This window comes from Lycorma delicatula, chromosome 1 (genome assembly GCF_047948215.1).
Source record: "Lycorma delicatula isolate Av1 chromosome 1, ASM4794821v1, whole genome shotgun sequence".
Classification (NCBI taxonomy): domain Eukaryota; kingdom Metazoa; phylum Arthropoda; class Insecta; order Hemiptera; family Fulgoridae; genus Lycorma; species Lycorma delicatula.
The window spans coordinates 62,944,213-62,960,158 of record NC_134455.1 but is presented as its reverse complement, the minus strand read 5'-3'; the positions used below and the strand labels follow the sequence as shown (position 1 = coordinate 62,960,158).

The window sequence follows — 15,946 nt, the reverse complement described above, 5'->3', positions numbered from 1 at the left end:
TAGGGTGGGGATAAATCGTGTTCTTATCTTTTAGATAATTTTTGTGAATTCTGATTCTTTCATTAGCAAATTTTTACTCATTGGATTGTTTGAAACATATTTCTGTTTTTGGGGTTTTTTTTATTACATTGCACGATTGTTCTGAAAATCTTTTTAATTTTACAGAAATAATTTACATTTTTATATTTTCATATTTTTATTACGTTTGATGCCCACTAAACTTAGTATGATATGTCCAGTAAAGATGATAAACCTATTTAATTTTTCAATTATCCAGATTTGGCTTGTAAATGTCAATCTGGATAATCACTGTTCTATTGTGTGTGCATGTGCATAATGTGTGTGTGTGTACATGTGCATATAAACACACATGGGTAAACACAAAATACTGCTTATTGACTTAAATTTTTAGTCTTCACAGTGTCTTCTGAAGTAAAGTAACTGGTCTTAGGATACAGTGATACGCTCATTAAAAATATCCAACACCAAAAAATAAATAAATGGGTTGTAATAAATGATTAAATAATATTAATTCACCAATTTCAATAATACAAAAAAGGAGAAACTGCATTTTGATTAGTTTCACAAATTATTCTACAAGTAAGTATTTTTAATTATGGCCCCTAGCAGTTCAATTCCCTAATGAGAAAGTTGTTAATTCTTTACCTTTTAATTAGTTTATTGTTATTTAATTAACAGAATTGTTAAATTCCATATTTATTGAGCTTTTGAGCTATTTAACGCTCTTCGAAAAAGTTTTTTTCCACATTCAATCCACCATACTGCATTCCTTTGACTTTTACATGATAAAACGTTAAGTGTGTACAATAATTCAAGATGACAGAAATTAATACATTTGGCAGTCATTAATTGTACTTTAATTAGAAAAGTGTTAAATTAAAATAATTATCAAATTTTAAACTTGGACTCACAGAGGTGCCTGGATAAAATTATATTCTAATAATAAAAAAAAAACACTATGCATAAAACGTATGCTTCAAGGTTACATCACTTAAAAACAGAAAAAACAAGTTATCTACATTGAAACAAAAAATGAATAAAGTAGGTTAGTAATTACACTGAAACTTATTTAGGAATAGGCACCATGCCAATTTTTTCTAATAACAAACAAATACAAACACAAACCCAACTGCATTCATTTTAAAATTTTTCATTATAATTTTCATCACAATTTACGAGCTTGTCTACTATCAAACGGCAATAAACATTTGTTTATTGCCGTTTATTGTGGCAAACCACAATGTGATAATGCTTGATCATTAAATACAAAATTATGCTTATTTTTGCATTCTCAATTCACAGTTAATAACACAGTTTCTTTCATTACCACAGTACATCACATTCAGAGATAAGTACAAATGTGTTAATATTTTAGGTAAAGTACTCATTACCATTTTGATGTTAACAGTACATGTTCACACTAATTAGGGTAAAAAAAATATTAGTAAAAAGTTAAAAATGAACAATAAAAGTAAGATTTTCTAACTTGTTAGTAGTTGTAGACAGTACATAAATATGCCAAATTATATTTTATACAACATTCAAACCGTATTTTTACAAGTTTAATTAGAGCATACATACGTTTCAATATTTTTCTTACTTTGGTGCTAATTCAAACTATTTTTATGAAGAATTTCCAATAATTCAGCTAAAATTTATTTTTAATACTTATTGATATTAATTACAGATTTTTTAAGTAATCTTCAAATTTATTTTAATTATTTTAGTAAATTTAATAAATAATTTTTTTTAAAAATCAGTTACTTGTCATTCTAAATTCCTTTCCATTCTGTGACAATATTTAAACTCAACTACATCCCACATCTTATCTCCTCAGCCATTTGTTTTATAATTCCAATATCTGTCTTCCTCAACAGTTTTTACCCTTTACACATCCTTCTATTACCAAATTAACTAAATCTATCAAATTTTTTGCAACACAACATTTTCAAGACTTCTATTCTTTTCCTTTCTGGTTTTCCTGTTGTTTTACCACCACACAGGACTACACTCGACATAAATAATAGATTTTTAAGAATATCTTTCTAATTCCTTTTTACATGAACACTCTCTTAGTGCCAGTTTTCTTTACTTCATTCACCCTATGTAATTTCAGAGCAAAATAATAATTTCCACAACTTCTGATATTTATACCCCTTATTGTAAAATTTAATTCTTCATTATACTCCTTTTTGAAATTTCATTCCCTTTGTATTAGTCTTTATTTATTTTCATCTAAATTTCTGTCTTAACAATGAATCTTACAGTTCAGAATATTTTCAAACTAATTCTTGGTTTCAGCCTAAAGAACACATCATCTCATCAGAGAACCTAAAACTTTATTTTCTTTCCTAACATAGCTACTTCATTCTCAAATCTTCTTTTGACACTGTTTCTTCTATCTACAAGTTTAAAAACAATGTGGGCATACAAAAGCCTTACAAAAATCTTTTCTGAACCGAAGTTCCCTTTCTTCACAGTTTCTTTTACTAAATTCTTTATTAGACTATTTCATGAACTAACATTTATTTCCTATATTTTAGTACAATTTTCCTTAAGATGTTAAAACATTTTGTTTCATTCTACATTATCAGATGCATTCACCAAATCTAAATATAATAAGTAATGGTGATATTTTTCTTAAAGTTATCTTCAAAGTTTAATCTAAGGGCCAGTATGGCCTCCTTTGAACCCATAACCTTCGCAACGATGACTCAATCTTCATGTAGTACAACTTCAAACACTCTTACTACCAATAAATTATCTTGGGACGTATTTATGTATGAGATGTCAAACTGTTATTGCAGCAGTTTTTAAAATTATTCACTCCTTTCTGTTTTTACGGTAACAATATTTTTTTTTTTAATTAACTCTTTTTTAAATCTCCAGGTAATTCTTTAATAATGTTAACTACACAATTAATTTAGTCCTGCTTTTCCAAAATAAGATAATAATTCTAATGGTAATACCATCTGTCTCTTCTCTTTTATTTCGGTTGAAGTCTATTAATTCAAATTGAAGTATCCTCTAATATTATCAGTTTCTTTATCCACCTTCAAAACCTTAACTGATAATTTTCTCCCTTTCTATAGTTCCTCTATATATTTCTCCCACCTGTAAGCTCTTTTTTTTCCTAGTAATGGTTTTCCATCCAGTTATATTAATCCATTTTGGCTTTATCTACCAGAAGTTGTTTCTTACCTTTTATTTAATTTACTGTACTACTCTACCAATAACCATATTTTTCTCTAATTCACTACCTCAGTGTAGTACCCAATTTTCTTTGCCATTTTGCATGTACTGTTAATTTTATTACTAAAATGTTTATACAGATTGCTATTTTCAAAATCGGTAGAATTTTTACACTTCCTTCTATCATCCATCAATTCTAATGTATGTTTTTATGTCTATCATTTTTTACAAACCGTTAGCTAAAATGTACTATCTGCATTTATTATTTCTTCTTTTTTAAATTTATTCATTTTTTCAAATTCATCAACTTTTGCAATATCTAAGCCTAGACCAACTTTTAAAGCAGTAAATATGATTTGTTAAAATGTTGAAAAACTTATAAAACTATTAAAATAAAAACATACAAGTAGTTTCTTAACTTCAACCTACATGTCTATCTTCACTAAATTGTGATTAGGATCAATCACTGCTCATGTGTTTTGCAGTTCATCATTCGATTAAAAAATTTCTGACAAAAAATTACATAATATCAGATATTTTCTCATGACTGCTGGTTGCAACCACATCTCCAACTATGAATTCTTAAAAGGATACTTTTTTTTTGTCTTCAGCCATTTGACTGGTTTGATGCAGCTCTCCAAGATTCCCTATCTAGAGCTAGTCGTTTCATTTCAGTATACCCTCTACATCCTACATCCCCAACAATTTGTTTTACATATTCCAAACGTGGCCTGCCTACACAATTTTTTCCTTCTACCTGTCCTTCCAATATTAAAGCGACTATTCCAGGATGCCTTAGTATGTGGCCTATAAGTCTGTCTACTAACTATATTTCTTTTAACTATATTTTTCCAAATGCTTCTTTCTTCATCTATTTGCCGCAATACCTCTTCATTTGTCACTTTATCCACCCATCTGATTTTTAACATTCTCCTATAGCACCACATTTCAAAAGCTTCTAATCTTTTCTTCTCAGATACTCCGATTGTCCAAGTTTCACTTCCATATAAAGCGACACTCCAAACATACACTTTCAAAAAGGTTTTCCTGACATATAAATTAATTTTTGATGTAAACAAATTATATTTCTTACTGAAGGCTCGTTTAGCTTGTGCTATTCGGCATTTTATATCGCTCCTGCTTCGTCCATCTTTAGTAATTCTACCTCCCAAATAACAAAATTCTTCTACCTCCATAATCTTTTCTCCTCCTATTTTCACATTCAGTGGTCCATCTTTGTTATTTCTACTACATTTCATTACTTTTGTTTTGTTCTTGTTTATTTTCATGCGATAGTTCTTGCGTAGGACTTCATCTATGCCGTTCATTGTTTCTTCTAAATCCTTTTTACTCTCGGCTAGAATTACTATATCATCAGCAAATCGTAGCATCTTTAGCTTTTCACCTTGTACTGTTACTCCGAATCTAAATTGTTCTTTAACATCATTAACTCCTAGTTCCATGTAAAGATTAAAAAGTAACGGAGATAGGGAACATCCTTGTCGGACTCCCTTTCTTATTACAGCTTCTTTCTTATGTTCTTCAATTGTTACTGTTGCTGTTTGGTTCCTGTACATGTTAGCAATTGTTCTTCTATCTCTGTATTTGAACCCTAATTTTTTTAAAATGCTGAACATTTTATTCCAGTCTACGTTATCGAATGCCTTTTCTAGGTCTATAAACGCCAAGTATGTAGGTTTGTTTTTCTTTAATCTTCCTTCTACTATTAATCTTAGGCCTAAAATTGCTTCCCTTGTCCTTATACTTTTCCTGAAACCAAATTGGTCTTCTCCTAACACTTCCTCCACTCTCCACTCAATTCTTCTGTATAGAATTCTAGTTAAGATTTTTGATGCATGACTAGTTAAACTAATTGTTCTGTATTCTTCACATTTATCTGCCCCTGCTTTCTTTGGTATCATTACTATAACACTTTTTTTTAAGTCTGATGGAAATTCCCCTTTTTCATAAATATTGCACACCAGTTTGTATAATCTATCAATCACTTCCTCACCTGCACTGCGCAGTAATTCTACAGGTATTCCGTCTATTCCAGGAGCTTTTCTGCTATTTAAATCTTTTAATGCTCTCTTAAATTCAGATCTCAGTAATGTTTCTCCCATTTCATCCTCCTCAACTTCCTCTTCTTCCTCTATAACACCATTTTCTAATTCATTTTCTCCGTATAACTCTTCAATATATTCCACCCATCTATCGACTTTACCTTTCGTATTATATATTGGTGTACCATCTTTGTTTAACACATTATTAGATTTTAATTTATGTACCCCAAAATTTTCCTTAACTTTCCTGTATGCTCCGTCTATTTTACCAATGTTCATTTCTCTTTCCACTTCTGAACACTTTTCTTTAATCCACTCTTCTTTCGCCAGTTTGCACTTCCTGTTTATAGCATTTCTTAATTGCCGATAGTTCCTTTTACTTTCTTCATCACTAGCATTCTTATATTTTCTACGTTCATCCATCAGCTGCAATATATCGTTTGAAACCTAAGGTTTTCTACCAGTTCTCTTTATTCCGCCTAAGTTTGCTTCTGCTGATTTAAGAATTTCCTTTTTAACATTCTCCCATTCTTCTTCTACTTTTACTACCTTATATTTTTTACTCAGACCTCTTGCGATGTCCTCCTCAAAAATCTTCTTTACCTCCTCTTCCTCAAGCTTCTCTAAATTCCACCGATTCATCTGACACCTTTTCTTCAGGTTTTTAAACCCCAATCTACATTTCATTATCACCAAATTATGGTCGCTATCAATGTCTGCTCCAGGGTAAGTTTTGCAGTCAACGAGTTGATTTCTAAATCTTTGCAAGGTATCAGATAATCTATCTGATACCTTGCAGTATCGCCTGGCTTTTTCCAAGTGTATATTCTTCTATTATGATTTTTAAATTAGGTGTTGGCAATTACTAAATTATACTTCATGCAACACTCTATAAGTCGGTCCCCTCTTTCATTCCTTTTGCCCAGCCCGTATTCACCCACTATATTTCCTTCCCTGCCTTTTCCAATGCTTGCATTCCAATCTCCAACTATTATTAAATTTTCATCTCCTTTTACGTGTTTAATTGCTTCATCCATCTCTTCGTATACATACTCTACCTCTTCATCATCATTGGCGCTTGTAGGCATATAGACATTAACAATCATTGTCGGTTTAGGTTTTGATTTTATCCTTATTACAATGATTCTATCGCTATGCGTCTTGAAATACTCCACTCTCCTCCCTATCTTCTTGTTCATCACGAAACCTACTCCTGCCTGCCCATTATTTGACGCTGAGTTAATTACTCTAAAATTACCTGTCCAAAAATAGGATACATCAAATGATATTAAAAGGATATATTCTTCATATATCCTATTTCCAGCTGAAGGGGCTAGGATATCCACCTACACTGTTTTTGTAGAAAGGCTTTGAATATATTCTAACTGAAGTAATTCTTTCGCTAATCTGCTAATAGTAATAAACTCTTGTCTTTTTGTTTATTTTCTTATTTAAAATTATTCCTTCTGCAATCCAATTTCTTGAATTTTACATAAATTCTATAATTTCTGGAAGAAAAATCTTGTTTACAGATAAATAAAAATGAAAATCTATCTGTCTATAAATTATTCCTTAATGGCTTATCCATTTTCAATGAGATACACAGGTTGATTTCATCTTCGGCCTTAAGTGAAATCAGGTTATATAGCATTCCTTATTCCCCAACTGAATAGACACAGAGTATTATAATAAATTATTTCCCACATAATTGGGTATGTTAATCTGTCATGTTACTTTTTATGTGTATGGTATGACCCACATAAAGTATCCGAGATACAAATTACAGTAGTTAATAGGAATGATGTTCATTATACAGCCATTATTTGGGATTAACAGAGTAAAGGTGTCACTTGTAGTAATAAATATCTGCTGTATTTCAGAGAACTTGGCACTGTTACATGCAAAAAAAAACCATTTAATTCAACAAAGAAACAATGGGAAACCATTTTAGATACAATTTCCTTTGTGTAAGTTTGGCATGGTATGTTTACTGTTCTTAAGAATGGCTATGCCATTTTCTGGAACAACTGTTAATTCATGTAAATCACACAACATTTATGATTATAAAACCTTATACGCATGTATTTTACCATAATGCCAGAGAGCGCCATCTACATCATGGTCAGAAACACTTTTTCCTATTTTCTCAACTGCATATAATTTTAGTAAAATATTAATAAAAATTAACTAATATTTCACAAACAATGTTTTTAATTTCTTTTTTTTATTACCTACATTATTTTCTAGTTACTAATATTCTGTTTATATTAATAAGGTCAAAACAAATGTAAAATACTAGTCACCATCATAATTATGCTAAAACTTCTATAGAAAGGATAACATCCCAGTAATCAATGAAAAGTCTATCAAGATTTTCCCGAACGAACATTCCTATTATTATTATTATTATTACTGGTCTCTCAATTATTTAATTTCTAACAAAGTTATTATCTCTAAATTCTGCTTAACACAGATTATTACATAAATTTCATGTTTGTATATTTGAGTATTACTGTTCTATTTTATGTAATTGCTAATATATATATATAGTGCTTCTAAAATGGTGGGCTGGCTATACTTTTTCAGATTCTACTTGTAAAACTAAACAAAAAATATTGTTAGGAAAAATGGCAATTTCTCCTTCGTTCTCACCCTGCCTGCCATTTTGTTATTTTTATGTAAAATTTTATATCTCAAGTTCAGATAGACAAATCACATTAATATTTTTTGTAAGTGTCTTTCTTGGTAAAAAAGTTTTAAAATTAGCGAAAAATCAAGATGCTTTCCAAATAATGTGATTCATCTATCTGAACATATATATATATATATATATATATATATATACATATAAGATATACATTTTTGTATAAAAACAACAAAATGGCGGGGAGAACGAAGAAGAAATAGCCATTTTTCCTAAGGATATTTTTTGTTTAGTTTTATAAGTAGAATCCAAAAAAGTATAGCCAGCCTACCATTTTAGAAACACTCTGCATATATATATATAAAATTATAATATTTAATATATATCATTATAGTTACTTGAAAAATTTCAATACTGTATATTAAGACTACATATGTCTTTAAGGGATTATTTTTAAGTTTTAAAATTCCTTTAGATCATGTAACCACTATTTGGTGGCCAATCAAATCAATACTCAAATATTATGTTAATCATAATTTATAATCTTAAATGGCATTGGTTTCTTTTTGGAATCTGTTACAATTAAAAACTTACACATTTTTCTTATTTTAAATTAAATTTTTATTTTACATCTGCAGGTGGCACAAATGAGTTTATTTTTAATAAATTTCTATTGGGGTCCTAATCCGCTAGGTTAGAATAATTTATTTAAGTTTTGTTTTGGCGGTTTTATGGCATACTTTATCTTTTTTCAATTATTAAAAAGTCACTTTTTCTGTCACTTTGGGGTCTTAAAAGTTAAAATAAAAAATTGATATTTATATATTTTATGGATTTTAGTAAACCTCACATTAGTGCATTTGAAACCACTTTTAATGTTACTTTCAGTTTCACAATTCCCTCAACAAATTGTTTTACTACGGAAGAAAAATGAATTTTTTCCATGTACATCGGTTACCTTGAACCAACTTGGTAGCTTACACTGTTATTATGTAATGATTATTACAAAATTTTAATTTTAGGAGCCACTTTGAGGTGAACCTGAAGGCCAATCACGGCCATTCATGTATTTTGTAATCCTCTAATGGTGCTTAATCAGAATTCAAGATCAAAATCCAAGACAAAACATGTTCACACACAGACATATTGAATTCAAAAACGAACTGTTTGTTTACTGAATATTTAATAAGTAAGAAAATAAATGTTTTGATGGGAGGATTATGGTGACCAGTAACACTCATAAGAAGATGAACATATTACACAGTATAATATTTTAAAAGAATTTCAAATTTCCTTTAAATTCAGACTTATCCTGGCAACTTGCAAGATTATTAACTGGCATTGTTTTCAATTTAAATGTGACCTTATTTTTTTCAGCACCAATTTCAAACTAATCCCCCCCCCCCCCCCAATTATTAAATCTAATTTCAAATTACATCCAATTAATCTTCATTCTATTAATTTATTTGATGATTTTTCAAAATTTTTCTAGTTATTTTTATTAATATAGGTACTGTATTTTTATGATCATTTTGACTACATTTTAATTACTCTGCAAGTATACCATTACAGAAACCATCCCAATCCATACAATAATAGAGTATACCTGAATAATTAATATGAATAAAATTATTTATTATATTTGAAGTCTGCTTTTCAAGTCATTTTACTTTACAAATTTCAAACAATTTTGGTTTTAATTTTAAAAGAATGCACACTAAAAGTTTAAAGAACATTTCTTCAGTTCTTCAATAAATTTTGAGTTTTTAAAATCTGAGCAACTCAAACAACTTAATAGCCATTAATTTGGCATACATTTAAAAAGTAAAAATTAGAAACTCAAAAAATTTTTTTGTGGTTTTGAAATCAGTTTTATTTAGTTAAATTCCACTTTATTTTAATTCTTTTATTTGTATATTTTTATTTAAAATATTAATAAGCTACAAAAAAAAAGAAAATGAAATGCAACATGAATTTCACCTTCAAAATAAAAAAATTATCTTTGAAATCTACAAATTTGATAATACATGTAGCTTGAATATGATAAAGAAAAATACACACACACAAAATCATGTGCACATGCACATTTATATTTATGGAAACTGGATTAATCTAACTGCGGTATGAGTAAAAAATGTTCTTATAAGATCTATTGTTGACTAGAAATAAATTAAATTTCAGATAAGATCGGACAGAATTTACCTATTTAAAATGGTTTGTTAATTTCAGTAAAATCACCCAAGATTTGTCCTAATCTAAATCTCATAGTATATTTAGTTTTAAAATTATAATAGTTTTAAGAAGGAGGGGAGAAAATATGATTTTTAATTCCAACCTCAGAAAAAAAGTAGTATAAGTAGTACGGCAGCCAACTACCACACTGTGTAAGTTTGTATGTGCACATGTACGTTGGTCTTCCTGATTCACAAAAAAGTTACCAAAATTTAGGTGGGAAACAAGCAAATACAAAATTAGATGTAAATCTTGACATGTTCTATTGAATATGGACTATGCACTAATAATTTACTACTTACAAGATGTTAATCACTCGATAGTTAATAAATCACAACCAATCAGCCTATCAACAGTAATATCTTCATAGTGATAGTGTTAATAAATGATCAGACCCAAATTTTTTTTAATTTTTTAACATAATACACACATGAGGATTTTTGAGTGGAATTAACACAGGAGAATTAAATTTACAGACAATAATTAATACAAAACTCATTTAAAATGTCCATAAAGATTTAACTCAAACATAAAAGAAACAACAGTAAACAGCTAAATGAAATAGGGTCGTCCAATTAACAGCATCCTTATTAATTATATTTTTATTTTTTGTATAATTCAAGTTAATAGTTGATACTTATTTGTATATAATAAAAAGTATGGTATATTTTTAGACATTTACTTAATGATTTAATTAATTACATTTATTACTTTTAACATCCTAAAATGGAACTTCCATTTAATATTCACTATGTAAACAAACTGGCAAAATGTTTGCAGACATAAATTAAACCCTTACCAACTGATAAAACTGAAAAATATTTTTACTCTTATAACACATTACTTATTTTCTATCTGAAAAAAAAAACAGTAGAAATATTATACTGATTTTTTAAAATCAGTAAAAAATTATTTGGACAGCTCAAACCATATGGAAGTGTGGCGAAAGTGGTAGCATCTCGGCCTTTCATCTGGAGGTCCCGGGTTCGAATCACGGCCAGGCACGACATTTTCACACACAATACAAATCATTCATCTCATCCTCTGAACCAATACCTAACGGTGGCCCAAGAGGAAAAAAAAACATCATATATAATAAACACCAAATGGAAGTAGTTTCCAAAAGTTGACTTGAGTTGAGTTTCCAAATTCATTTAATCATAGTGTTCTACCATTAAGGCAGGTCCTGTCAATGCTGCTGTTCTACACCTTATTCTGTCCTTTGCTAACCTCTTTAATTCAACATATACCATCCATCATTTGAAATCTCTTCATTTTCATTCCATTCACCAAGCCTTATATCACTTCCACTAATTAACATATTTTCATACAATGTCCTAGCCAGTTCCTTTTCTTATATTTAATCACATATAGTATTTTCCTGTTCTCTCCAATTCACCTTAATACTTCCTCACTCGTTTCATGTTCTTGCCATCTGACATTTATCATTTTCTCTGTCTTTTTCTGTTTAGCTTCTGGAACCACCATAAGGTATTACTTCAGAGGATGATAGGTATGAATATGAATGAAGTGTAGTCTTATACAGTCTCAGGTCAACCATTCCAACCATTCTGGAGGCGATGGTCATGGCTGGGAAACGTAAACTTGATCCCATCACCTTACCAAATGTGTGACCAAAGTCCTGACCTCACATTTCGGGTGTTACAGTAATTCATGTTGTCGTGGTGCTACTGTGCAAGACTGTAATGAGTGCATATGTGAATTGGGTATCATCAGGTTTAAATTTTCTGCTTCTCGTCCTTCATTATTCCATGAAAGGGGGTAAAGTGTAAAGCATTAAATTGTTCAGTATATGAAAATTGTACTGAACAGCTACTTGCCATTGCGTGACCAAAAATTATTCAGGGTGGCTGTTTGTTGCAGAGGTGGTGATCTCTTGCAGGGTGAGGACCGAGTTAAACTTAAAAAGCAAGTCGTTTCCACCTGGTACAACTGCCAAAAAAGAAAAAAGTCAACCATTCCTGATATGTGTTTTGAAACTCAGCCACCAAAGAACACCAGTATCCATGATCTAGTACTCAAATCCGTACAAAAGTAACTGCTAGAATTTGAGCCTTAGAACTCTTTACTTCAATATCAGCTGATTTGCAATGACAAGTTAACCACTAAATCAGCCCACTGGGCTGGTCATTCTGCACCACACCACATCTCAAATGCCTCAATTTGTTTTCTGTCTGCCTTTCTCATAGTCCATATTTCAGCTCCATACAATATTATACTCCAAATAAAACATCTTGTTAATCTCTTCTTTAATGCTAAGTTTAACTTTCCACAAAGCAGTCTTCTCTTCTTATTAAATGCCTGCTTTCTTCTTGTTATTCTTGGTTTAATTTCTACTGTGCAAGTCAGGTCATAAGTTGTAAAACTCCCTAAATACTTGACATTTTTTCACATGCTCTTAAAATTCATTTCTTAATTTGAATCCTACTTTCTTTTCTACCTAATACCACACAATTTACTTGGGCTCTCTGCCAGAACCGCCATGTCATCAGCAAAACATATATATTCTATTCTTCTTTTCCCCCAATTTTTATTTCTCTTTTCCCATTCAGACAGCATTTAATTATTTCTTCCAGATATATAATAAACAGTGTTGGTGGCATGCAAGCATCCCTGCCTCACTCCCTTTCCAATCCCTACTCTTCCTGTCATTTTGTCTCCTACCCTCACTTTTATTCTCTGGTTATAGTACAGTTCTTTTATTACGCATCTCTCTTTCCAGTCAACTTCCTTTTTTCAAAATTAATAGTAATTTATCCCATCTAACTCTGTCAAATGCCTTCTCTAGATCGAAAATTCAACATACACTCTCCACCTCCTTTCCATGTATCTTTCACTTATTACTCTTGGCAGCCCTATAGCTCCCCTTGTTCAAACAACTCTTCTAAACCAATACCTTTTCTTCCTCAATAATGCCAACAAATTTATTGTCCATCCTCTTATTTAGAACCCTTAATAGTATCTTAGCTATGATATTAATATTAGGCTAATCGTTCTATGTTCTTCACACTCCTTTGGATTTCTTTTCTTTTCTACTGGTACCATTATTGTATCCCGGAAGTTCTCTGGCTACTTTCCTACTTCAAGTATTCAACTGCATAAATCTAGTAATAACAATTCTCTTGTCTCTCCTAGAACAGTTAAATTGGTATCTCATCACATCCCTCAGCTTTTTCTTTTCTCATTTCAAATGGCTCATTTAATTCACTTTATAATACTGTGCACTTTTTGTACTCTTCTTCCACCCCCATATCTACTTCTCTTTGCTTTTCTCCTAATGCATATAAATCCGTAAAATGTATTCTTAAATGTAATGTTGTAATTCGTAAATGTATTGTTTCCATCTCCTTTTATTTCCACCTTCTCATTTTTCTCTTTAAAAACTATTTCTGAAGCTTTTTTACACATTAGCTCATACCTCTTCTTTTCCCAAATTTTCTATCACTGTAAATTTTTCCTGGAGCCACTTTTCCTTATCTTTCTAAGTTTCTCTTCTTAGTTCATCATTCAACCGTCTATATTTCCTTTTCTATCTTCTTCTATTTGTATGCTTTCCCACTTTTTCCTTTCATTCATTTTGTCTAACATTTCACTTGTAACTCACTCTTTTTATGTATTCTGTTCCTATTATTAAACCATATCATCCCTTCCACTGTTTCCTTTAAACTCTTCTTAATTTTAATCCACTTATCATCTGTATTACTTGGTTTATCTCCCAATCCCATTTTTTCCAGCATCACTTTTTCCATTTCCCATATACTTTACTGTTCTTCTTCAAATCACAGTAATCTCTTCTCCTGTCACTACCACTTTTTTGAGTCTAATGTTCACTTCTGCCATAACTAGATTGTGATTTAAATTTATACCTGCACCTGGATAAGCTTTAGCATTCTTTAAACCTACATTTCTCAACCTTTCAGTATTTGTGACCCATTTTCAGTCATAATTTTCATCATGCCCCTCCTCTCATACAATAGCAATGTATATAATAATAATGTATTTTGATGCTAAAGCTACACTATGACCTTAATTTACAAACCTTGCAAATTACCAAGAATAAGTAAATTTATTGATATTTGGAAACACTGATCCACTGCATTTACAAAACCAAAACTGATGCCTCTCTACTGCTCTGTCTTACGTCCACCATATCAGACATTCTCGCGGCTTTGTGAGAACTTCCAATTTGTCCCAAACATTCTGGAACGTCTGCACAAACATGGATAAATCCTGCACCTTGTTCAATTTCAGCAAATCTCAGTCGAGTAAATACTTCTGTTGCTATTGAATTTATCATGATGTGTATGTTGTAATTTGCATGTTAATTGCAATTCACGGTATTAAATATTCATAGCAGATTTATACAAAATCATGGATAAATTTTTAATTGAGTGTAAGCAAGCAATAGTGAAACATCAACAAGTGCACAGACGAGCATGGTTCCAAAAATAAAACGAAGAAGATACACAAGAATACTTCAATTTTGGGTTTACCACTACTTAAGTAAATGAAGAAGAAAGGCCCCTGTGTGTCATTTGCTCAAAAGTGTTAGCAGTAGACAGCATGAAACCTAATAATGACATCTGGAAACGCTTCATGGTGAGTACGTTAAGAAACCCCAAGAATTTAACAAATTGAAATTAAAATCATATAAAACCAGACATAATTTTTAAAAAAAAACTTTGTCAATGAAAAAGTTTTACTTGCCTCTTACAAAGTTTCATATAAAAGAGATAGATGTAAAACACCTCATACCAATGATAAAGAGCTTATTTTACCAGCTGCATCTCAGATTGTAGTAACTATGTTTGGAGATAATTTTGTCAAACTGCAGTGCATAACTCTATCAAATGATACTGTTGCCCATAGCTGAAGATGAACAGACCAGCTTTTTGGGAAGTTTCACAACAAATTGTTTAAATTCAGCTTGATGAGGCAACAAAGATGCTCATTTCATTGCCTATTTTCGATTTTGTGATGGTTTGTCAGTAGCAGAAGAACTACTTTTCTGCAAACCAATAGCACTCTCATTATTTGCTTGTTAAATGATTTAAGAGGCAAACACAGGGTGGAAAAATTGCATCAGAATATGCACAGATGGTGCTCATTCAATGTCTGAAAGATTCTAAAGTATACAAGCACTTGTAAAACAAAAATCTCCACAGTGTGTCTGGACACACTGCATGATCTACAGAGAAGTTCTGGCTTTCAAAGAAATGAGTCCTAGTCTGAATACTGTGCTAACAATGGTTGTAACTAGTAAATCAGAGACCCCTAAAATCAAGAATCTTTTCTGCACTTTGTAAAGACATGGGTGCAATACATTGAGAGTTACAAATCTATTGTGAGGCCAGATGGTTATCACATGGGAAATTTTTATATATTTATGAATTAAAGAGATGAAATCGCCATTTTTCTAGAAGAGGAAAACCAACCAGAAGATGAGAAGTTTTGAGGTGGTTTATTTGTGATGATACTGAGCTACTTGGTCAACATACTCAAGAAATTTAATACCTTAAATCTTCAACTCCAAGGAACAAATACATATATGTTGGATACAAGTGATAAATTTAATGCTTTCTGTAGAAAACTGGAATTATGGAGCAGAAATTTAAAGTAAGAAAACTTAGAAATGTTTGCAAATGAGAATGTGTTAAATCTCACAAGGCTGAAGAACAACATGTGAAAGTTGTTTCTGTAACCATTGAACATCATTTAGCCATGCTGCAAAGAATTTTAAAAAGTATTTTCTTGCTGACGACAACTTGGTAGG

General features: G+C 30.7%; 1 protein-coding gene across 2 annotated transcripts in view; it reads right to left on the bottom strand.

Moving 5' to 3' along the window:
* LOC142318976 (protein GDAP2 homolog) overlaps window positions 1–15,946 on the bottom strand; it is a 322,594-nt gene that overhangs the window by 282,509 nt on the left and 24,139 nt on the right. The gene's annotated exons all lie outside the window — the stretch shown is intronic.